Source organism: Cherax quadricarinatus, chromosome 51 (genome assembly GCF_038502225.1).
Source record: "Cherax quadricarinatus isolate ZL_2023a chromosome 51, ASM3850222v1, whole genome shotgun sequence".
Taxonomy (NCBI): Eukaryota; Metazoa; Arthropoda; class Malacostraca; order Decapoda; family Parastacidae; genus Cherax; species Cherax quadricarinatus.
This window is the reverse complement of record NC_091342.1, coordinates 23,904,143-23,928,438: the sequence shown is the minus strand read 5'-3', so window position 1 is coordinate 23,928,438 and position 24,296 is coordinate 23,904,143. Positions and strand designations below refer to the sequence as shown.

General features: G+C 38.9%; 1 non-coding gene across 1 annotated transcript in view; it reads left to right on the top strand.

The window, feature by feature from the left end:
• Positions 1 to 23,469, top strand: part of LOC128694592 (uncharacterized) — a 23,916-nt gene extending 447 nt beyond the window's left edge. The window contains exons 2-3 of the transcript XR_011393422.1: positions 17,925 to 17,985; positions 18,331 to 23,469. This is a non-coding gene — a transcript (uncharacterized protein). The remainder of the gene's footprint in view (positions 1 to 17,924; positions 17,986 to 18,330) is intronic.
• The last annotated feature ends 827 nt before the right edge of the window (positions 23,470 to 24,296 follow it).

Below are 24,296 nucleotides of genomic sequence, written 5' to 3'. Positions count from 1 at the left end.
TCTGTCACTAAGACCCTTCTTCTCCCTTCTCTCCCAACACTTCCTGGGATGACTGTATGCCTCCTTCTCTCCGCCCTGAATTTATGCACCCTCATTGCCATCCAATTCTACTTCATCCTTTTTAAATGGCCATACCACTGCAAGAACCTCCCCTCCACCCTTTGAATTAATACCTTTAGTAACTCCACACTGTCTTCTAGTTTCTGTGCTCGTAATTCTTCATAACATTCACATTACTCATTATTCTCAAAAAGGCATTTAAATCCACTGATTGCATTCTCCTTCTTGCTGCAGCATTTAAAGACCATACTTCACACTTAAACTTCTTTCTTTCTACAGATGCCTCAGTACACCACTTTTATTTTTTCTCCTACTCATAGTCTATTTTATGGTTCACCTTGTCTTTCATAGATCCATCTGCTGACCTTCCACTCCCAAATTTTATTTTTATTATTATTATTAACCCTTAAACTGTCCAAACATAGATCTACGTTTTCACTGCCACTGCTCTGAATATTTTGAAAAATAAAAAAATAATTTTTTTATTAAATTAAAGAGGGCAATTTTCTGTGTGTCATAAGACTAATAAAAATTTTTTAGGACTAGTACTTACTGAGATATAAGACAGCAAAGTTGGTGCTGTATGCTCACCTGACAGCAACATGGAGTCCTGCCACTTGCAGAAGTGTTGTCGATATATCTTTTGTCTTGTTTTTATTTTAATTTATATAATTTTTATGTTCTGATAAATACAATTGTCTAGAAATATATACAAAATATTTATAGGTCTCAGCAATGTTATAGACATGCTGGAGTATACAGTGGTCCCTCAATTATCGTCCCTAATCCATTCCTGGAAGTGGGACTGTTATCGAAATAGACGATTTTCGAATCAGTTTTCCCCATAAGAAATAATGTAAATACAATTAATCTGTTCCTGACACCCAGAAGTATTAAAACAAAATTTTTTTTACATGAAATATAGATGTAGTACATAAACAATATAATGGAAAATGATAAATGAAACATTAACAGCATAACACTTACCTTTATTGGTGATTCTTCTTAGTGTATGGAAGGCTGGAGGAGGAGAGAGATTGGATTACTGTTTGGAAGGGGAATCTCCTTTCATCAGCACCTCAGGTACCGAGTGCTTTTCTGGGGTTACTTCTCTTCTCTGTTTCTTAATGCCACTAGGACCAACTTGAGAGTCACTAGAGTTCTGTCTCGCAAAAAAACTGTCCAGAGAGCTCTGTTTCTGGTGTCTCTTTAAAACTTCCCTAAAATGGGCCAAGACTGTCACTGTACAAGTTGCCGATATGGCTTGCAACATCCTTCTCAGGGTGATTTTTCTCCATAAATCTATCCATCCTACCCCACATTTCAAAAATCTCCTTAATTTCTGAAAAAGGCACCTTCTTCCATCTCTCTTCCTCCTCCTCTGCAGCAAGATTCTGAGCTGCGATCTGTTGCTCTTCCTGCTGAAGCTCTTGCAGTTCCTCAGTGGTTAGCTCTTCGTTGTGGTCCTCCACCAACTCTTCCACATCCTCCAAACTCACATCCAACCCCATGGAACTCCCCAGTGCCACAATAGAGTTCACAACTGACATAGGCTCATCAGGGGCTGCCTCAAACATTTCAAAATCCCTCCTGTGGACACAATCTGGCCACAAGTTTCTCCAAGCAGAGTTCAAAGTCCTGGTAGTCACTCCCTCCCAAGCCTTACCTATAAGGCTTATGCAATGGAGAATACTGAAGTGTTCTTTCCAAAAATCTCTTAGGGTCAAGCGAGTGTCTGAGGTCACATTAAAGCACCTTTCAAACATTACTTTGGTGTAGAGTTTTTTAAAATTTGAAATGACCTCCTGGTCCATGGGCTGGAGGAGAGGAGTGGTATTCAGGGGCAAGAACTTTACTGTGATGAACCCAAGCTCCTTCAGAATTAGGTCATCCAACTTTGGAGGATGAGCAGGTGCATTGTCCATTACTAGGAGGCACTTGAGATCCAATTTCTTTTCCAGGAGGCAATTCTTCACACTAGGGCCAAACACTTCATTGAACCACTTGACGAAAATTTTCCTCGTGACCCATGCCTTATTATTAGTTCTCCAAAACACACACAGTTTACTCTTCATAACATTGTTTTTCTTGAACACACTGGGATTTTCAGAATGGTACACTAGTAACGGCTTCACTTTGAAATCCCCACTAGCACTAACACAGAACATGAGCATCAGCCTGTCTTTCATAGGCTTGTGTCCTGGCAGTGCCTTTTCTTCCTGAGTAATATAGGTCCTCTTTGGCATTTTCTTCCAAAAGAGGCTTGTTTCGTCACAATTGAACACTTGTTCAGGTTTAAGTCCTTCAGCCTCTATGTACTCCTTGAATTCCTGCACATATTTTTCAGCCGCTTTTTGGTCCAAACTGGCAGCCTCACCATGCCTTATCACACTGTGTATGCCAGTACGCTTCTTAAATCTCTCAAACCAGCCTTTGCTGGCCTTAAATTCACTCACATCACCACTAGTTGCAGGCAATTTCTTTACCAAATCATCATGCAACTGCCTAGCCTTTTCGCAAATACACTGTAATCGATGTCGTAAGATTATCTCCTGCTAATTGTTTCTTGTTTATCCACACCAATAATAACTTCTCAACATCTTCGAGTACTGGTGATCTCATTTTTGTCAGCATATTTACCCCCTTTGCAACAACAGCTTCCTTGATTTCCTTTTTCTTGGCTATGATGGAAGATATGGTTGTACAGGATTTTTTATACATCCTGGCCAGTTCGCCCACACATACGTCACTTTCATATTGTTCAATGATGTTTTTCTTAAATTCAGTTGTATTTTTCACCTTCTTTACCAAAGGCTTGGCACTAGGAGCTTTCTTTGGAGCCATGGTAGCTTATTTAGCACTTGCAAGCACTAAAATGAATGGAATATTATGAAATATTTCATATGAACACGTAAGGGGACCGTCGCTCACTGGTAAACAATGGCACACTGGCTGGGAAGCGAGGACGACGCAGCTCAGAGCCGTGAGGATGCGTCCAGGACGAAAGACGATTAGCGAGTTTACTGGCCATTTGCGAGCCAATGTTTAGACGAATTAACACGACTATTTCTGAAATGGACGACTTTCAGGCCGGATGATTATTGAGGGACCACTGTATATGAATCTTCTTGTAGCATGGTGCTTATGACGAGTGTTGCTAAACTGCTGACAGGGTAAGCAGTGGAGTGACGCAATGATAGTGCCCTGCTGCAGGGAACCCTGGCTTTATTTGTTTACACTGTTACACACAAACATGTATGTCTGTCTATCTGTCTGTGTCTCTCCTTATCTTTGTCTGCCTGTGTCTCTCTGTCTGCCTGTGTGTCTGTCTTTGTGTCTGCATGTGTGTGTGTGTCTTTGTGTCTGCATGTGTGTGTCTGTCTTTGTGTCTGCATGTGTGTGTCTGTCTTTGTGTCTGCATGTGTGTGTCTGTCTGTTTGCCTGTGTGTCTCAGTCTTTCTATCTGAATGTGTGTGTGTGTCTTTCTGTGAGCTTGTCTCTCAGTCTTAGAGAGCGGCTCGTAAACAGGTATTACACATGATGCAGTAGTCACGTCTGATCCCTGATGAAGTTAAAATGCGTATTACTTGCCACTGAGTTGCCAGTCATGGATATTATGTCTCCTATCTGCAAGCACTGTAGAGAACTTTGCCTAGAATTTTTGGGCTATCCTAGGTAATTTACACTGTATAATAAATGTACTTATGTGTACATGTGAAAGAGATATAGACAGACAGAGATACAGACAGACCGATACAGACAGACAGATAGCCAGTGGTATCAAAAATGAAGGGAAGTTGCACAGATGTTACACATGGGTTATTATAGAGGTTTTTTATATTTCCTCAATCACTTGTGGCCACATCCATAACTTTCCTCTTACAAGGGGAGTAATATGACATGACATCAGTGAATCCTTGATGTTTGCCACGATATTAGCTCTATATGGCACGCAGTTTTACTGGTGCTCCAACAAGGTATTAATTGGTCCAGGATTTTTTTAATACTGCACACACTGTGTGTTAAGACCCTTTCTATACCTGCCAGGCATCTCAGTCCATCATGCCAAATTTGGAGGCAGGAAAAATAAAACGTAGATCTACGTTTGGAGCAGTAGCTGTGCAAACGTAGATCAACGTTTGGACAGTTTAAGGGTTAACACATTGGCAGTTTCCCAAGAAGGCAGGGTGGTTTGTCAAAGAAAAACTTTCAGAATCATTCACTCCATCACTGTCTTGCCAGAGGCGTGCTTATACTACAGTTATAAAACTGCAACGTAAACACCCCTTCTTCAGAGTGCAGGCACTGTACTTCCCATCTCCAGGACTCGAGTCCAGCCTGCCAGTTTCACTGAATCCCTTCATAAATGTGCCTCTCCCACTATATCATCTACTCTCCTTTTGCACTCTCACCACTCTTCACCTTTCTTTCACTCTCCATATACTCTACTATTCTTATAACACTTCTGCTTTGTAAAAACCTCTCACAAGCTACCTTTTTCTCTTTTATCACACCCTTTACTTAATCATTCCACCAGTCACTCTTTCTTCCTGCACCCACCCTCCTATAGCCACAAACTTCTGACCCACATTCTAATACTGCATTTTTAAAACTATTCCAACCCTCTTCAACCCCCCCTCCCTTACTACTCATACTTGCACCAGCCCACGTTTCTGCCAATAGTTGCTTATATCTCGCCCTAACTTCCTCCTCCCTTCGTTTATACACTTTCACCTCTCTCTTACTTGTTGTTGCCATTTTCCTTTTGTCCCGTCTACCTCATACTCTAACTGTAGCTGCAACTAAACAATGATCCGATATATCAGTTGTCCCTCTACAAATCAACCTTTTACCCACCAATACATAATCTAACAAACTACAATGGAACCTCGGCTTACAAACGCCCCACCGTGCGAATTTTTCAGGATACGAACCGTCGTTTGGTCGATTATTTGCTTCTGGATACGAAGGAAATTTCAGGATGCAAACTTCCCCCTCAAGGGAAGTTCCCAAAATAAATAAATAAATAAATAAAATTTTTTATTTATTTGCAAAGGTTACAATGTGTTTACATATCATAATATAATTGGAGCAAAGAAAGCCATTATCATGCTGAGACATTTCGGGCAGACTTAACCTAATACTAATAGACTACTTAAGTCTAGACAGGTGAAAAGTGTACTAATAGTGGTTACCAATGTTTTGCTGATGGTGGCACCAATGTTTTGCTGATGGTGGCACCAACTACTGGCAGCCTTTTGAAGTTTCTCTTTACTGTTATTATTATTACATTGTATTATTGTTATTATTATTATTATTATTATTATTATTATTATAATTATTATTATTATTATTATTAATATGTACGTGGTGATGGGCTCTTGATCTATGGAATTGGATCTGTGCTCCAGTTCCCTAAATTAATAATAATAATTATAATATGTACATATACTACTTGTACTAATAATAATAATAATACTACAGGTCCTCCATCACAAATCCGGCATCATTGGGACCTGTAGTGTGTCGGATTACTGAGTTTGCCGGATTACAGAGTGGTTAGGTTAGAATACACTTGATAAAATTAAACAACTTGACTTGCACAAAGTTCATTGAACATATACTGCAAAGAGGCGGCTAATGGCTGAGAAGTGAACTCCCTTATTTATTGTCCGTCTTTTTATTTTTGGTGTACGTTAAGAAGCATCTTTCCATCATACATTGCCCAAGTTTCAATGAGATAGCTCAACAAACAACCGAGAAAAAAAAATATTTACCAAAAATCATATATGACAAGCCCAAGCCAGGTACTGGAAATAAGTCACTTTGTCTGACTTTTTTGGGTTATCCCAAGTTCTCTATACATACACTGCTATGTATGATGATCTATGTAACTGTATTTGTGTATACCTGAATAAACTTATTTATTTCTAGTCTGTCAACTGAGTACAAGAAACCACCCATTCACTTATTTCAACTACCCAATAAAGTGGTCAGAAATTGGCAATTTGGTCGAATTCACACAAATTTCAACAGATGCCAATTTCAAAATAGGGTCCAGAATAAACAATGCAGACATTCCTGGCACTAAAATAACATTTTCTCTGTTCATTAGTCATGACTCCAGACCCCTCTTATATTACTCTTGCTTACCATTTGGAATTTTTATTCACAAAAAAAAAAAAAAATAGAAGATTTACTGTTATGCAGACTGCTGCATTATTGTAATAATTGTATAAATAATGTCAACCCATTCTTGACTACGTATTAGAATTTGGACTGGCAGGCAGACAGGTATTGGACGGTGACATCATTTGTTTACTCTTGAGCTTCGCTAAAGAATAGAACATTTTCGCTACTGTGAGCGCAATTTCAAGGGTACTTTTCGTCATGAAAGCAATCAAAATCATATCTATTTCTGTAATATGTCTTTTACTCTATCAAATGAGACCGAAAAAATGAGAATAGAACCATAAAAGCCATACAAAAATATACCGCTAAGCGGCCGCTAATGGCTGAGAAGTGAACTCCGCTATTTATGGTCTGATTGCTTTCATTTTTAGTGTATGTTAAGAAGTATCTTTCCATCATACATTGCCCAAGTTTGAGTAAGATAACAAACAACTGAGAAAATAATAATAATATCTTTATTTACTACATGTACATGTACAAGGTATGCAGGCCTAGCTGACATCAGTAACATAGTACTATATAGAAAGCTGCTTGTTATGCAGAGTATTTCAAGAAAATTAGGTCAGTGTCCCAGGATAACACCCACACTAGTTGGCTAACACCCAGGTACCCATTTTACTGATGGTAAACATAGACAACAAGTGTAAAGAAACACGCCTAATGTTTCTACCCTGGCTGGGAATCGAATATTTACCAAAAATCATATATAGCTAACCAAAGCCAGGTACTAAAAATAAGCCACATTGACTTTTTTGGATTATCCTAGGTTCTCTACACATATGCTGCTGTGTGTGATAATCTATATAGAGAAAATAACTTTTTTGTTTCAGGTTTATGGTGCAGTACGAGTGTATATCACAGTTAGCCCTGTGCTACACTCCGTTTTCTATAATATAAATCCCCAAGACAGGGGTAGGAGAATGGTACAGTGGACCCTCGACCAACGATGGCATCGATTAACGATAAATCCGACTAGCGATATATTTTAACGCAAAAATTTTGCCTCGACTAGCACTAAAAAACTCGACCAACACTATTTGTTCTGTCTGAGACGTGTCCACTTCTGGCCAGTGTTTACAAGCCAGCCAGCCACCGCGGTCGCTTCCAAGCATACAATCGGAACATTTCATATTATCACAGCCTTTTTAGTGATTGCACCTGCAAAATAAGTCACCATGGGCCCCAAGAAAGCTTCTAGTGCCAACCCTACAGCAAAAAGGATGAGAATTACTATGGATATGAAGAAAGAGATCATTGCTAAGTATGAAAGTGGAGTGCGTGTCTCCGAGCTGGCCAGGTTGTACACAAAACCCCAATCAACCATCGCTACTATTGTGGGCAAGAAAATGGCAATCAAGGAAGCTGTTCTTGCCAAAGGTGCAACTATGTTTTCGAAACTGAGATCGCAAGTACTCGAAGATGTTGAGAGACTGTTATTGGTGTGGATAAACGAAAAACAGATAGCAGGAGATAGCATCTCTCAAGCGATCATATGTGAAAATGCTAGGAAGTTGCATGACGATTTAATTAAAAAAATGCCAGCAACTAGTGGTGATGTGAGTGAATTTAAGGCCAGCAAAGGTTGGTTTGAGAGATTTAAAGGGAAGGGAAGTAACCCCAGAAAAGGACTTGCCACCTCAAGTCCTACTGGAAGGGGATTCCCCTTCTAAACACTAAGACCATCAACACACTCCCCTCCTCCCATCCCATCAATCATCACCTGATCCTCAATAAAGGTAAGTGTCATGTAACTGTGCATGTCTTCTTCAGTTTGTGTGTATTAAAATTAATATTTCATGTGGTAAAAACAATTTTTTTTTCATACTTTGGGGTGTCCTACACAGATTAATTTGATTTCTATTATTTCTTATGGGGAAAATTAACTTGACTAACGATAATTTTGACTAACGATGAGCTCTCAGGAACGGATTAATAGCGTTAGTTGAGGGTCCACTGTATTTGTATACTATATCCTCTTCATACCTCCGTCGAACTGCTCGGTATTATGCCAAATATTATTCATTCTGGAGTATTTAACATGTTTTATGTTATTTATATTGTTTATTGTGTCATATTAGATCAATTGTGATAGGCAAATAAGCTGTAGTGTGATATTAGCGTAATAATAAAGCATATTCTCCTGCTTCATGAGACTGAGCCCATGGCAACCGACAGTGGCTTCAAAGCCACCTTATCTTTAATGGATAATGCACTGTGTAGGTGCTTTACATAATGAGCATTTCTTATTCATTGGAACCATGGCTAGGGCTAAAAGTAAGCAGGTTATAGCAATAAATGGAGAAAAAGAAATTAGAATGACTTATGCAGCAAGTAGCACCACCAAACAGTACCAGTAGGTTGGTGTGGCGACCCTGGAAATTTGAAATTATGCTAGCCAAAATTAGTGCCGAATAACTGAAGGAACCGAATAACTGATTGCCAGATTTGTGGTGGCGGACCTGTAATAATAATACAAGAGTAATAATAATATGTTTTCATTTTTAGACATTTTTTGTATTTTTTTTTTTTCATATTTTTGTGCTTCAAAATAGAAATTGGTAACCCTCTGGGTGACTGTAGGACTGTAGGCTTCACACCCATATAAGAGCGTTGGTAAAACTATACTCTCATACATTCCCCTCTTTGCCTCCAAGGACAAAGTTCTTTGTCTCCACAGACTCCTAAGTGCACCACTCACCCTTTTCCCCTCATCATTTCTATGATTCACCTCATCTTTCATAGACCCATCCGCTGACACGTCCACTCCCAAATATCTGAATACATTCACCTCCTCCATACTCTCTCCCTCCAATCTGATATCCACTCTTTCATCACCTAATCTTTTTGTTATCCTCATAACCTTACTCTTTCCTGTATTCACTTTTAATTTTCTTCTTTTGCATACCCTACCAAATTCATCCACCAATCTCTGCAAGTTCTCTTCAGAATCTCCCAAGAGCACAGTGTCATCAGCAAAGAGCAACTGTGACAACTCCCACTTTGTGTGATTCTTTATGGAAATCAAATTAATCCATTCCTGACACCCCAAAATATGAATTTTTTTTTTTTTTACCATATGAAATATTAATTTTAATACACACAAACTGAAGAAGACATGCACAATTACTGCTCTACTAAGAATAGAATACATGACACTTATCTTTATTTAAGATCTGGTGATGATTGATGAGATGGGAGGAGGGTATAGTGTGGAAGTTATTATTTAGAAGGGGAATCCCCTTCCATTAGGACTTGAGGTATCAAGTCCTTTTCTGGGGTTACTTCCCTTCTTCTTTTAATGCCACTAGGACCAGCTTGAGAGTCACTGGACCTCTGTCGCCCAACAAATTTTTCCGTAGAGCTCTGTACCTCCCGTTCCTTTAAGACTTTCCTAAAATGGACCATAACATTGTCATTGTACAGGTTGCCAACATGGCTTGCAGTAGCTGTGTCAGGGTGATTTTCATCCACAAAGATTTGCAGTTCAACCCACTTTGCATACATTTCCTTAATCTTTGAAGTAGGCAACTTCCTCAATTTCTCTCTCCTCTCCTCTGAAGCAGTTTCCTCAGGTCTGGCCTCTTGCTGTTGAAGATGATCTTGCAGCTCTTCAGTGGTTAGTTCTTCATTGTCCTCCTCCACCAACTCTTCCACATCCTCCCCACTAACCTCCAACCCCAAGGACTTCCCCAATGCCACAATGGATTCTACAACTGGCATACGCTTCTCAGGGTTAGCCTCAAACCCTTCAAAATCCCTTTCATCTACACATTGTGGCCACAGTTTCTTCCAAGCAGAGTTCAAGGTCCTCTTAGTCACTCCCTCCCAAGCCTTACCTATAAGGTTTATATAACTGAGGATGCTAAAGTGATCTTTCCAAAACTCTTAGAGTCAATCGAGTGTCTGAGGTCACTTCAAAGCACTTTTGAAACATAGCTTTTGTGTAGAGTTTTTTGAGGTTTGAAATGACCTGCTGGTCCATGGGCTGCAGGAGAGGAGTGGTATTAGGAGGCAAAAACTTGACCTTAATGAAGCTCATGTCCCCAGAAAGTGTCTCTGCCAAGTCTGAAGGATGACCAGGAGCGTTGTCTAATACCAGGAGGCACTTAAGGTCCAATTTCTTTTCCATTAGGTAATTTTTCACAGTGGGGGCAAATGCATGGTGTAACCAGTCATAGAAAAAGTCCCTAGTGACCCATGCCTTACTGTTTGCCCTCCACAGCACACACAAATTAGCCTTGAGGACATTGTTTTTCCTGAACACTCTGGGAGTTTCAGAGTGATACACCAGTAAAGGCTTCACTTTGCAATCACCACATAAGCCTATGAAAGACACGCTTATGTCCTGGCACTCCCACGACATAAGCCTGTCTTTCATAGGCTTATGAAATCCTTGAATTCCTTCACATATTTTTCAGTCGCTTTTTGGTCCGAACTGGCAGCCTCACCATGCCTTATCACACTATGTATGCCACTACGATTCTTAAATCTCTCAAACCAACCTTTGCTGGCCTTAAATTCACTGACATCACCACTAGTTGCAGGCATTTTTCAAATTAAATCGTCATGCAACTTCCTAGCCTTTTCACATATGATCACTTGAGAGATGCTATCTCCTGCTATGTTTTTCGTTTATCCACGCCAATAATAGTCTCTCAACATCTTCTATCACTTGCGATCTCTGTTTCGAAAACAAACTTGCACCTTTTGCAAGAACAGCTTCCTTGATTGTCGTTTTGTTGGCCAAGATAGTAGCGATGGTTGATTGGGGTTTGGTATACAACCTGGCCAGCTCCGAGACACGCACTCCACTTTCGTACTTAGCTATTATCTCTTTCTTCATTCCCATAGTAATTTTCACCCTTTTTACCACAGGGTTGGCACTAGAAGCTTTCTTGGGGCCCATGGTGACTTATTTTGCAGCTACAAGCACTAAAAACACTGTGATAATATGAAATGTACTGAATGTATGCTTAGATGCGACCGCACTGACTGGCTTGTAAACACCGGCACACACGGGGCAGCTGAGGCCACGTGGGATGCGTCCCTGACGAATCATGTGAGACGAGGCAAAAATTTTGTGTTTAAATGCTTCGTATGGCGGATTTAACGTAACACAATGCGTTCGTAAGGCGGGGGTCCACTGTATTGCTTATTATGTCATATTAGATAAATTGTGATAGATAACTAAGCTGTAGAGTTGATATTAGCATCATTTTGTCATGCCTCCTGAGAGGCTGGAACGGATTAATTGCATTTCAATTAATTTAAATGAGGAAAATTGGCTCAGCATACGAACAGCTCAGGATACGAACAAGGTCACGGAACGGATTAAATTCGTAAACCGAGGTTCCACTGTACTTTCATTACGTGCTGTATCACACCCTGTATACTTATTTATCCTCTTTTTCATAAAATATGTATTACTTATTGCAAAATCTCTTTCTACACAGCTCAATTAAAGGCTCCCCATTTTCATTTACCCCTGGCACTCCAAATTTACCTACTACTCCCTCCACAACATTTTTACCCACTTTAGCATTGAAATTCCCAACCACAAGTACTCTCACACTTGGTTCAAAACTCCCCATGCACTCACTCAGCATTTCCCAAAATCTCTCTCCTCAACACTTCTGTCTTCTCCAGGTGCATAAATGCTTACTATAACCCACTTTTCACATCCAACCCTCATTTTACTCCACATAATCCTTGAATTTATACATTTATATTCCCTCTTTTCCTGCCATAACTTATCCTTCAACATTATTGCTACTCCTTCTTTAGCTCCAACTCTATTTGAAACCCCTGACCTAATCCTATTTATTTCTCCCCACTGAAACTCTCCTATCCCCTTCAGCTTTGTTTCACTTAAAGCCAGGACATCCAGCTTCTTCTCATTCATAACATCCACAATCATCTCTTTCTTATCATTCACACAACATCCACGCACATTCAAACATCCTACTTTGACAGTTTTCTTCTTTTTCTTTTTAGTAGGCTATACAGGAAAAGAGGTTACTAGCCCATTGTACCTGGCATTGTAGTTGACTTTGACAACATGCATGGCTTATGGAGGAAAGATTCTTATTCCACTTCCCTGTGGATATAAAAGGAAAAGCAATAAGAACAAGAACTATTAAGATAAAATCAAAGAAAACGCAGATGAGTGTGTATACATAAACGTGTACATGTATGTGAGTGTGACCCATCATATACAGTGGACTCTCGACCAATGGCATTAATCCATTCCATTAGTCGAATTTGCCGTTGGTCGAATTAATTTTCCCGATAAGAAATAATGGAAATCCAATTAATCTGTTCCAGACAGCTAAAAGTATTAAAAAAATAATTTTTTTCTACATGAAATATACATTTCCCTACACATAAATCAATTAGACATGCACAATACATACATAAATAAATACTAAAATGACACCTTTATTGAAGAGTATTGTTGAGTGATGAGACACTGTTTTTCTTGAACAGGCTGGGATTTTCACAGTGATACATGAGTAAAGGCTTCACTTTGCAATCCCCTCTAGCATTACAACAAAACAAGAAAGTTACCCTGTCTTTCATAAGCTTGTGTCCTGGGAGTGCCTTTTCCCTCTGAGTAATGTAGGTCCTGTTTGGCATTTTTTTCCAGAACAGGCCTGTTTCGTCACAGTTGAACGCTTGGGGTTGGAATTTTCAGCTTCGCCATGCCTTATCACACTGAATGCCACTACGATTCTTAAATCTCTCAAACCAAGCTTTGCTGGCCTTAAATTCACCAATATGAGCACTAGTTCCAGGCATTTTTTCCTGTTCATCTGGGTGTTAGTCGACTGTTGTGGGTCGCATCCTGGGGGACAAGATTAAGGACCCCTAAGGAAATAAGTTAGACAATCCTCGATTAAACACTGACTTTCTTGGGTTATCCTGGGTGGCTAACCCTCTGGGGTTAATTGTTTCTCGGTATTCTCGATAAGCCACACCAACAATAGTCTTTCCACATCTTCGAGTAGTACAGCTGACCGTAGCGCATCAGCAGCTGACGGTGGTGCAGCAACAGCTTATGGTAGTACAGCAGCAGCAGCAGCTGATGGTGTAGCAACAGCTGATGGTAGTGCAGCAGCAGCAGCTGATGGTGTTGCAGCAGCAGCTGACCATGGTACAATAGTATTTCGAGAGTATTTCTCACCCTTTTTAGCACTAGAAGCCTTCTTGGGGCCCATGGTAGCTTATCTATTAGTTACAAGCACTAAAAATACTGGAATAATACAAAATATATCGCAAGTACACTTGGAATTGACCGCAACGGCTTGTAAACATTGGCACACTGGCTATTCACAGAGTCTTGGAGTGGCTGGGCCCGCTCAGGCCGCATGCTGTTAGACGAGTTTTTCGTCGTTGGTAGAGCCAATTTTTTGATGCCAAAGAGCACCGTTAGATGAAATTGTCGTTACTTGATGCCGCCGTTGGGCCGGGGGGGGGGGGGGTCCACTGTATAACATATGTACCACTAATTTCACACATTTGCAACATCTGCCACATTGTTCCCCTATCCGCCCTATCATGCTCTGTAAAAAACAGTGGACCCTCCAATATTGGCCATTCTGGGTGTAGGCCAAATCGGATTTCGGCCACTTTTTTGGCCGAAATTCTATTCTAGATTTTGGCCGGCAACTCAGAAATCGGCTGTATTGGACGTGCCCGCCCGCATTTGTGAGTTAGTCTGGCTGTGTTTCTGGGTGAGTGAGCAAGACTCCGTTCATTCATCCAAACATGTCGTTATAATCTATTGTGTTTTGTGGTTGTTGATTGAGTGCAGCTGTGAAATATACCACCATGGGCCCAAAGAAACTTCCTGGTAAAGAAAGTGAGAAACACGATAGAATTCAAGAAAGAAATTGTAGGTAAGTACGAGAGTGGTGTGTGTGTGTCCTGGAGCTTGCAAGGATGTATGGGAAATCCAAATCAGCAGTCACTTCCATCTTGGCAAAGAAAGTAGAAATCAAGGAAGCTAATGTTGCAAAAGGTGTAAATATGCTAACAAAACAAAGATCACCAATAATTGAACATGTGGAGGCGTTATCATTGCTGTGGATCAGCGATAAACAATTAGAGGGAGATATTGCTGTTGAGTCAATCACTTGTGAAAAGGCAAGGCAGCTGCATGCAGATCTCGTAAAGAAAATGCCTCTAACGAGTGCTGCTGTTAGTGAATTTAAGGCCAGCAAAGGCTGGTTTGAGAGATTTAACCCCTTGACTGTTGCAACCTCAAATCCTGAGATATCTCCTGGTGTCGCAAAATTTAAAAAAAAAAAAAATTTTTTTCTTATGAAGTGATAGAGAATCTTTTCCCGATAGTAATAACACCAAAAGAACGAAATTTGATGGAAAACTGACAGAATTACACTCTCGCAAAGTTAGCAACCTTGGCGATATTTACGAATCGACAATTTCGCCCACTTTGAGCCCAATTTTCGGCTAATTCCGTTGTTCCAGTTGACCAAACTCATAGCTATTTCTTTAGAACTCCATTTTTTTCTATCGATTGAGTACAAGAAACTGCCTGTTTACAGATTTCAACTACCCAATAACGTGGTCAGAAATTTGCAATTTGGCCAATTTCATGAAAATTTATAAATATGACAATTTCAAAATAGGGTCCAGAATGAACAATGCAGAATTCCTGGTTCTAAAATAACATTTTCTTTGTTCATCACTCATGTTTCCAGGCCCCTCTGATATTACTCTTGCTTTCTATTTTGAATTTTTATTCCAACAAAAAGTAGAAGATTTACTGTTATGCAGACTACTGCAATATAGTAATAATTGTACAAATAATGTCAACCCATTCATGGCTGTATATTAGAATGGCTAGTTGGACATTTATTGGACAATGTCGTCATTTGTTTACTTTTGAACATCGGCAAAAATCAAACATTTCCCCTATTTTCAGCTCCATTTCAAGGTTCTTTTCATGGTAAAACCGATCAAAATCACATCTATTTCTATAATATGTTTTCCATTCTATCAAATGAGACAAAGAAAACGAGAATACAGTGGACCCCCGCTTAACGATCACCTCCAAATGCGACCAATTATGTAAGTGTATTTATGTAAGTGCGTTTGTACGTGTATGTTTGGGGGTCTGAAATGGACTAATCTACTTCACAATATTCCTTGTGGGAAAAAATTCGGTCAGTACTGGCACCTGAACATACTACTGGAATGACCAACCATACTGTACAACCATAAATACTATACGAAAATAGACCACAAAGTCGGCATTTTAACTAAAGAAAACGGTCGGAGTTTTTTTTTCTCATGCACTGCGTGCTGCAGGATTTTTTTTATATGGTGCACACAGACCCATTCTCTCACATGTGGGCCTACCAGCTTTCTCCTGCTTGATTTGAAGCCGCTAGAATTTATGAGTATATATACATCAAAAACGGTGGCTCCTAAGACGTATATATACGACCAAAACAGTCAAAGGGTTAAGAAGCGTAGTGACATACACAGTGTTGTAAGGCATGGCAAGGCTGCAGGTTCAGACAAATGTGCAGCTGAAGAATTCGTGCATGAAGTGAAGGAGTACGTAGAGGTTGAAGGATTCCTGCACCAACAAGAGTTTATTTGTGATGAAACAGGCCTCTTTTGGAAGAAAATGCCAAAGAGGACCCACATCATACTGGAGGAAAAGGCACTGCCAGGACACAAGCCTGTGAAGGATAGGCTTACACTTTTGTTCTGTGATAACTCGGGTGGGGATTTCAAAGTGAAGCCTTTACTCGTGTATCACTCTGAAAGTCCAAGAATGTTCAAGAAAAACAATGTTGTCAGGAGTAAATTGTGTGTGTTGTGGAAAGCTAATAATAAGGCATGGGTTACGAGGCAAATTTTTATTGACTGGGTCCATGAAGTGTTTGGACCGAGCGTGAAAAAATACCTCCAGGAAAATAAATTGCCATTCAGGTGCTTCCTGGTACTGGACAGTGCTCCTACTCATCCTCCTAACTTGGTAGATCAGTTGTCTGTGGAGTTAAGATTTATAACAGTAAAGTTCTTGCCTCCTAACACCACTCCTCTCATCCAGCCCATGGACCAGCAGGTCATTTCTAGCTTCAAAAAACTCTACATGAAAGCAATGTTTCAAAGGTGCTTTGAAGTGACCTCAGACACTGACTTGACCCTAAGAGAGTTCTGGAAGAATCACTTCATTATCCTCCATTGCATAAGCCTTATAGGTAAGGCTTGGTAGGGAGTGACTTCCAGGACTTTGAACCATGCATGGAGAAAATTGTGATCAGAATGTGTCCAAGAGAAGGATTTTAAAGGGTTTGAGGCTGGCCCTGACCCTGACCCTGTCGACCCTCTGCCTTTTGTGGAATGTATTGTGACTTTGTTGGATGTGAGTAGCCAAGATATGGAAGAGTTAATGGAGGACCACAGGGAAGAGCTAACCACTGAATAGCTGCAAGACCTTCATCTGCAACAGCAACAGACCACAGCTGAGAAAACTGCTTCAGAGGAGGAGGAAGAGAGAGGGGAGAACGTGCCTTCTTCACTGATTAAGGACGTGTGCAAAGTGGAATGAGATGCAAAGTTTTGTGGAGAAATATCACCCTGACCAAGCTCAAACAAGCCATATCTGCAGCATGTTCGGTGACAAAACCTTGTCCCACTTCAGGTAAATCTTAAAGAAATGCCAGAAACAGACCTCCCTGGACAGGTTTTTTGTGTGACAAGGGGACAGTGACTCAAGCTGGTCCTCGTGGCAGTAAAAGACAAAGAAGGGAAGTAACCCCAGGGAGGGTTTTGATACCTGAAGTCGTTATGGAGGGGGACTGCCCTTCCAAATAATAAACTCTCCTCCAAATAATAAACTTCCCTCCTTGCCTTCTTCCATATGCCAACAAGAGTCTTTAATGAAGGTATGTAATGTTCATTTATTATTAAAATAAGTGTTTTATATTTCTTTCTCATTGTGTTGTGTATGTAAAACTAGAATTAATCTTTAAAAATGTATTTTTTTGTTAGTATTTTTGGGTGTCTGGATTGGATTAATTGTATTTACATTAGTTCTTATGGGAAATATTATTTCGGTTTTCGGTCTTTTCGGATTTAGGCTGACCTGGAACGAATTACAGCCGATAACCGGGGGTCCACTGTACATAAATTCAAAAAAGGGCTCCTTACCCTTTTCTAACAAAGGCTTTCTTATTCTCTCTAATTTGCTCTCCTGTTGCACTCTCATCACTCATTTGTATCTTAACGCCCATCTCTCACCAAGACAGCATCTCTTTACCTTGTACAAATTTCTCATGAAATTACTCTTTCTTCCTTACTACCCTCTTGACATAACTTTCCACAAAGCATTCCTTTCCCCACCTGCACCTCCCCTCTTATTACCAATAATCCAATGTTCACTCTGGCACTACTTCCTTCAAGCTACCTCTTACCTCTTCGACCTCCTCTTCATTTCCTTTACACACACTAGCCCACTTTTCTTTCAGCACTTGTTTATACTGCCACCAATATATAGTCTTGCAGACTTCTGTCTTTGCAAACTATAAAAAAAAATAACGAAATTAGCATTTTAATAAGAGTAAGTACTAAGCTCTGAAGTCAGGATATTTTATATTACATGTTTCATATTTACCCTATTTCTTGTATCCCAGGATGCAACACAGCAGCTTGTGCCACTGCCTCCTGAGGAGCATCATTATCATTCTTATCTGGGTAAGTCTTCCAGGTTTTGTGTGGTGGTATGTACTTGCATCTTCCAACTGTTAGATTGTGGTGCTCAGTTGGTTGTCTATTATTTATTTCATACTGCAAGTTTAGAGGGAATTTTACTAGGCTAGAAGATAATTAGCTAAGAGCTGAGCTCTATTAGGACAAAATTTATGCCAGAAAACAATAAAGGAGGTGAGGTGGAAGTTGAGAAATTGTTTCACTATATTGGGATTCATGTGTAGAAGCAGATGTTTGCTAGGCAATTCTGCATTAAATTTTTGTATATCTTGAAATACTGTATTGTGATGTCATTGAATGTATTTTAGAATTGATTTATTATATTTCCAGGTTTGGAGTTCCTGAATGCCAGATATGAGGTAGACTGTACTGCAAAGTCTGATCATCTGAGAGTTTCGTGTGTATTGATGCTTCTTGCATTGATAGCCAACATTGTTCATTAAATTGCCATTGAAAGTAAGCCAAAAACTTAATAATTGTAAAGTTACCCTAGGGATAGTTCATTAAGCACCATTTACGTCTTTGTATAAAGCAAGCACCGTGGACTAACAAAACTGGTAGTGTGATTGTGTTACTATAGAAGCATCCTTTGCTTTTTATTATTTGCATATTTTTTGTATCCTAAACAATTTCTTATTTTTGAGTCTTACCATTAGCTACTGATATGGTGTAACCTTTCTTGCTACTCTCTCGCATAGAAGGATTAATAATAAACTTACACATGCCAACTGTGTTCTGTATTTTAAGTGACTGGTTTTGTAAATGCTTTGAATTTCAAATTATGGGGTTAGAGCAAAATTTTAAGCACTTTGCTAAGTTATCCTCTTAAGAAATATGACTAAACAGTGTTTATGTATGTAAAAGTTAACAAATAACCTTTCTAAGTGTTTGAAAGTAAGGAAATAAAAGAAATAGGACAGGTAATTACAATTGTCTTTTGTAACAGCAGAGATATTTGTACCTGAGATTGCACCAAGTGGGTTTGGGATAAGTCCCTTTTTTCAATCTGTCCTCACTGGCTATGTACAAAATTAAGATATTTAAGAACCTGTACATATTAGATATTAACCCTTAAACTGTCCAAACGTAGATTTACGTTTTCGTGAGGAGCTCTCCGACCTTTATTTTCTCCATTTCAAAGCATGTAGAAAAAACTTAGATCTACATTCAGAGCGCTATGCATGTGAACGTAGATCTATGTTTGGACAGTTTAAGGGTTAAGCAATACAGAGATGCACACTGATGTAGTACTGATACTAGAAATATACAGTAGCGCTACTTTATTTTGCAGTGTTGATGCAAATCTTGCTTAAGCACAAGACATTAAGTCAGGAAAATTAGCTTAAGTTGTTTAGGTTCTCTTAGGTATATTTACAACTCCATGTAGTTTTTGGAATGACTTTGTATGTGTACTGTATTTTCTACAATGCTTTTACAAGTTCAGTAAACAGACTGACGATTGTAATCTATATCTCCACTAATATCTTGCTAGATTGTTCATATTTCCTTCGGTCCAATTTTGTGTGCATTTAAAGTATGGAAAGCTGTTTCCAGTCATATTACAAAGCTCTTATTGCTGTAACTTGCCCTCCTGAGTACTTTCTGATCCTAGATTAGGAGCAAATGCTTTTAGTGCTTGTTCTCCAGTTTTCAGCAAGATTACTAATAATCATTAGAGTACTGGATGATTACTGGTTTGGTAATGCAAATTTACTTATTTATGGGTACCATTATTTTTGGAAGTAGCAAGTTGTATTGATAAAAATAGGCCAGTAGGCTACTACTGGCAGCTGTAATACCTAACTCAAATTGACAGCTATAGATTTTCACTAGCCATCTTCCGATGGAACTTATGGAATTCATTGTGCAGTGTCCACACTCATTCTTTGAGGGATACTTTCAGTTTACACAGCTCAAGATAATTCCGCCCAGAGCTGTACACAAGGATTTGCTCTTTGTATGGTCCGTGTATCTATATTGTAGCTCATGTGACTTACTACACCTTAATCTTTTATTTTATATACTATTACTAAACAAAGTGCTATCAAAATGTTCCTGGACTGCCACAAAAAAATAGATACAGGCTTACCTAATCACCTAGTTGAATTTTTTTTATTTATTATTATCACACTGGCCGATTCCCACCAAGGCAGGGTGGCCCGAAAAAGAAAAACTTTCACCATCATTCACTCCATCACTTGTCTCCTCTTTTTGGGAGGTCATACACTAATCCCAGCACCTCTACCACTTCTCAAAACATTTCTGGAACACTTCTTTCCTAATGGCATCTTGCACAGCCTATGATTCTGCTTAAATCTCCCCCATGTTGTTAAAACAATGCCCCTTGAGTGCCATTTTTATTTTTGAGAAGAGAAAAGTCACAGGGAGCTAAATCCGAGAAGGGAGGGTGGGGGTGACATAATGTTATTTTGGCCAGAAAACATTCATCTTTTTGGTTTTGAGTCAAGAAATGGGGCACAAATTTTGCAGCCACTCACCTTAATGTTCAAATTTTCAATAAAATTCTTTGACATGACTCGTGAGAAATTTCCACGGCACTTGCAGTGTCCTATATATTCTGACAATGATCTTCATGAATAGGCTTCCTTCAATTTTTTCAATGTTGGGGTCTGTTTTTAACGTTGATGGACAACCAGATCGGTCATCATCCTTGACTTGTGTTCATCCTGCTTTGAATCATCCTTGACTTGTGTTCGTCCTGCTTTGAATCAAGAAAACCATTCCAAATGTGATGTCCAACTCATTGCTTCATTGCCGAATGCTTGCTGAAGCATTTTGTGAGTTTCACTTGCTGTTCTTTCTTTTAAAGATTCCATTGTTACACAAAAAATCTCAGCCACACCTACCTGACAAAAAATGCTTATCTAACCTCAGTGGAATGGCTGACCATACTGAAACTCACCATGCTATTTCTCAAAGGAGTGTACTGTGTAATGTGATTTATGCTGCCTGCAAAAATTTGAGTCCATGAACTTTTTGATAGCACCTCATATAAATGGATAAGTAAAGATCTGTCTTTATCATTTAAATATAGGGACAGTAATAATTTATATAAATAATAATAATGATGCATATTACCTAACATTAGTGGGTGCAGTATATAAATATGTATTTTAATTAATCTTGATAACAATAATAATTCCTAGGTAGTAGGTTGGTAGACAGCAACCGCCCAGGGAGGTACTACCGTCCTGCCAAGTGAGTGTAAAACGAAAGCCTGTAATTGTTTTACATGATGGTAGGATTGCTGGTGTCTATTTTTCTGTCTCATAAACATGCAAGATTTCAGGTACGTCTTGCTACTTCTTACACTTAGGTCACACTACACATACATGTACAAGCATATATATATATACACACACACCCCTCTGGGTTTTCTTCTATTTTCTTTCTAGTTCTTGTTTATTTCCTCTTATCTCCATGGGGAAGTGGAACAGAATTCTTCCTATGTAAGCCATGCGTGTTGTAAGAGGCGACTAAAATGCCAGGAGCAAGGGGCTAGTAACCCCTTCTCCCGTATAAATTACTAAACTTAAAAAGAGAAACTTTTGTTTTTCTTTTTGGGCCACCCTGCCTTGGTGGGATACGGCCGGTTTGTTGAAAAAAAAAAAAAACGATAGTAATTGCATGCCATAGATAAAATTTGATCAAATTAGTGATATTAACATACTCCACCCTCAGCTGAATACACCTTACTTCCAGTGCAGAGCTGTATGACCCACCTAAGTTAACTTTTGGCTTTGAATATTGTATTTAACTTACAACTCACTGAAATAATATACAGTTTTAACCCTTTGACTGTTTTCGACGTATAAATACGTCTTACGAGCCAATGTTTCTGACGTATATATACTCAATAATTCTAGCGGCTTCAAATCAAGCGGGAGAGAGCTGGTAGCCCCACATGTGAGAGAATGGGTCTGTGTGGTCAGTGTGCACCACATAAAAAAAATCCTGCAGCACACATTGCGTAATGAGAAAAAAAAACTGATCGTTTTTTTGGAATAAAACGCCGACTTTGAGGTGTATTTTCGTATAGTATTTATCGTTGTATTCGCGTTTTCATGGTCTTAGGTGATAAAATGGAAAACATATTACAGAAATAGAGATGATTTTCATTACTTTGACGATGAAAATTACCTTGAAACTGAACTCAAAGTAGCAGAAATGTTCGATTTTTACCAATGTTCAGGAGTAAATAAATCACACCACACGTCCAATACACGTCAACTGGGGAGTCTAATATTCTTTCACTAGTGCACTGATATTATTTATACCATTTTTACAATAATGCAGTAGTCTGCATAACAGTAAATTTTGTATTTTTTTGTATGAATAAAAAATCAAAATATAAAGCAATAATAATATAAGAGGGGCCTAGAGATGTGACTAATGAACAAAGCATATGTTATTTTAGTGCTACGAATGTCTACCTTGTTTATTCTGGACCCTATTTTGAAATTGGCATCTTTTTTAGTTTGCGTGAAATTGGCTAAATTGCCAATTTCTGACCACCATATTGGGTAGTCCAAATTAGTAAATGGAAGGTTTCTTGTACTCAGCTGATAGATAAAATGGAGTTCTAAAGAAATAGCTATGAGTTTGGTCAACTGGAACAATGGAATTGGCTGAAAATAGGGCTCAAAGTCGGCGAAATCGCCGATACGCATATGTCGCCGAGACCGCTAACTTCGTGGGAGCATAATTCCATGAGTTTTCGACCAAATTTCGAACTTTTGGTGTCAATACCATCATGAAAAGATTCTCTATCATTTCATAAGAAAAAATATTTTTTTTTTTTTTCAAAAATTGAGCGACAAGGAATGACAGTTTCAGAAAGGGGCCTGAAACAGTCAAAGGGTTAAGCAAGATTATTGTAACTTATGATACTGTATAAATGTAGCACTGAAATTCATTCCATTGCCAGAATGTAACTGGTGCCGCTGTTGTATGTTGTACTCATTCTCCAGATCCAGTATAACTTTCATAACCTTCAGGTAAATAATTAGGGGAAGGAGATAAATAATTTGTGTAACTCTCATGGCTTAGGGGACTTTTAGAATATTAGTTTCACATAGTAATGTTTATAGTAACCCCTTCTCCTTTATACATTGCTAAAGTTAAAAAGAGAAACTTTTCTTTTTCTTTTTGGACCAGCCTGCTTCGGTGGGGTACGGCCAGTTTGTTGAAGGAAGAATTATGTTTATTACTGTGAGTAATTATAATGTGAATCATCATTGACACTGGGAACCTAGACTGAAAGGCAGCAAAATAATGATATACTGTACTTAAAGAAAATAAAAATACAGTGCATGTATTTAAGTATGGAGAAATGAATCTCATTAATGAATTTTTTTGTAAAAGTGTAACACTGGACAAAATTTGCTGCCGAGGTAAAATTTTGTATTTTGGGCTAATTCCAGTACAGCTCTGTAGGCTGATTTTGAATCTGAAATCTTAATTGACAAACAAATAAAGACTTATTTAAAGAAAACTTTGAAATAATATTGTCATATTTTGTGTTGCTGATTAGCATGCACATATGTCAGTTGTGTATTTTTTTTTTTTTTTCAACAAACTGGCCATATCCCACCAAGGCAGGGTGGCCCAAAAAGAAAAAAGAAAGTTTCTCTTTTTAAATTTAGTAATATATACAGGAGAAGGGGTTACTAGCCCCTTGCTCCCGGCATTTTAGTCGCCTCTTACAATACACATGGCTTACGGAGGAAGAATTCTGTTCCACTTCCACATGGAGGTAAGAGGAAATAAATAAGAACAAGAACTAGAAAGAAAATAAAAGAAAACCCAGAGGGATGTGTATATATATGTTTGTACATGTACGTGTAGTGTGACCCAAGCGTAAGTAGAAGTAGCAAGACGTACCTGAAATCTTGCATGTGTATGGGACAGAAAAGAAAAGACACCAGCAATCCTACCATCGTGTAAAACAATTACAGGCTTCCGTTTTACACTCACTTGGCAGGACGGTAGTACCTCCCTGGGCGGTTGCTGTCTACCAACCTACTACCTAGGAGTTGTGTAATGTACTTGATATTTTAATAAGCAATGCCTAAAACATGCATTTTTTTGTAGCTAAAAGTCTCGATGTGCTGGGTTAATTCTGACTTCCAGTTTAAAATCTGCATATTCAAGTTAACAGAGGGGACACATTTACTTCAGTAGCAGAAAAAATTATTTTTTACTGTCCAGTGTAATCTGCTTCATTTGTTAAGTATTCATAAATGTATTTACTGAATACTGATATAAGGTGGAGT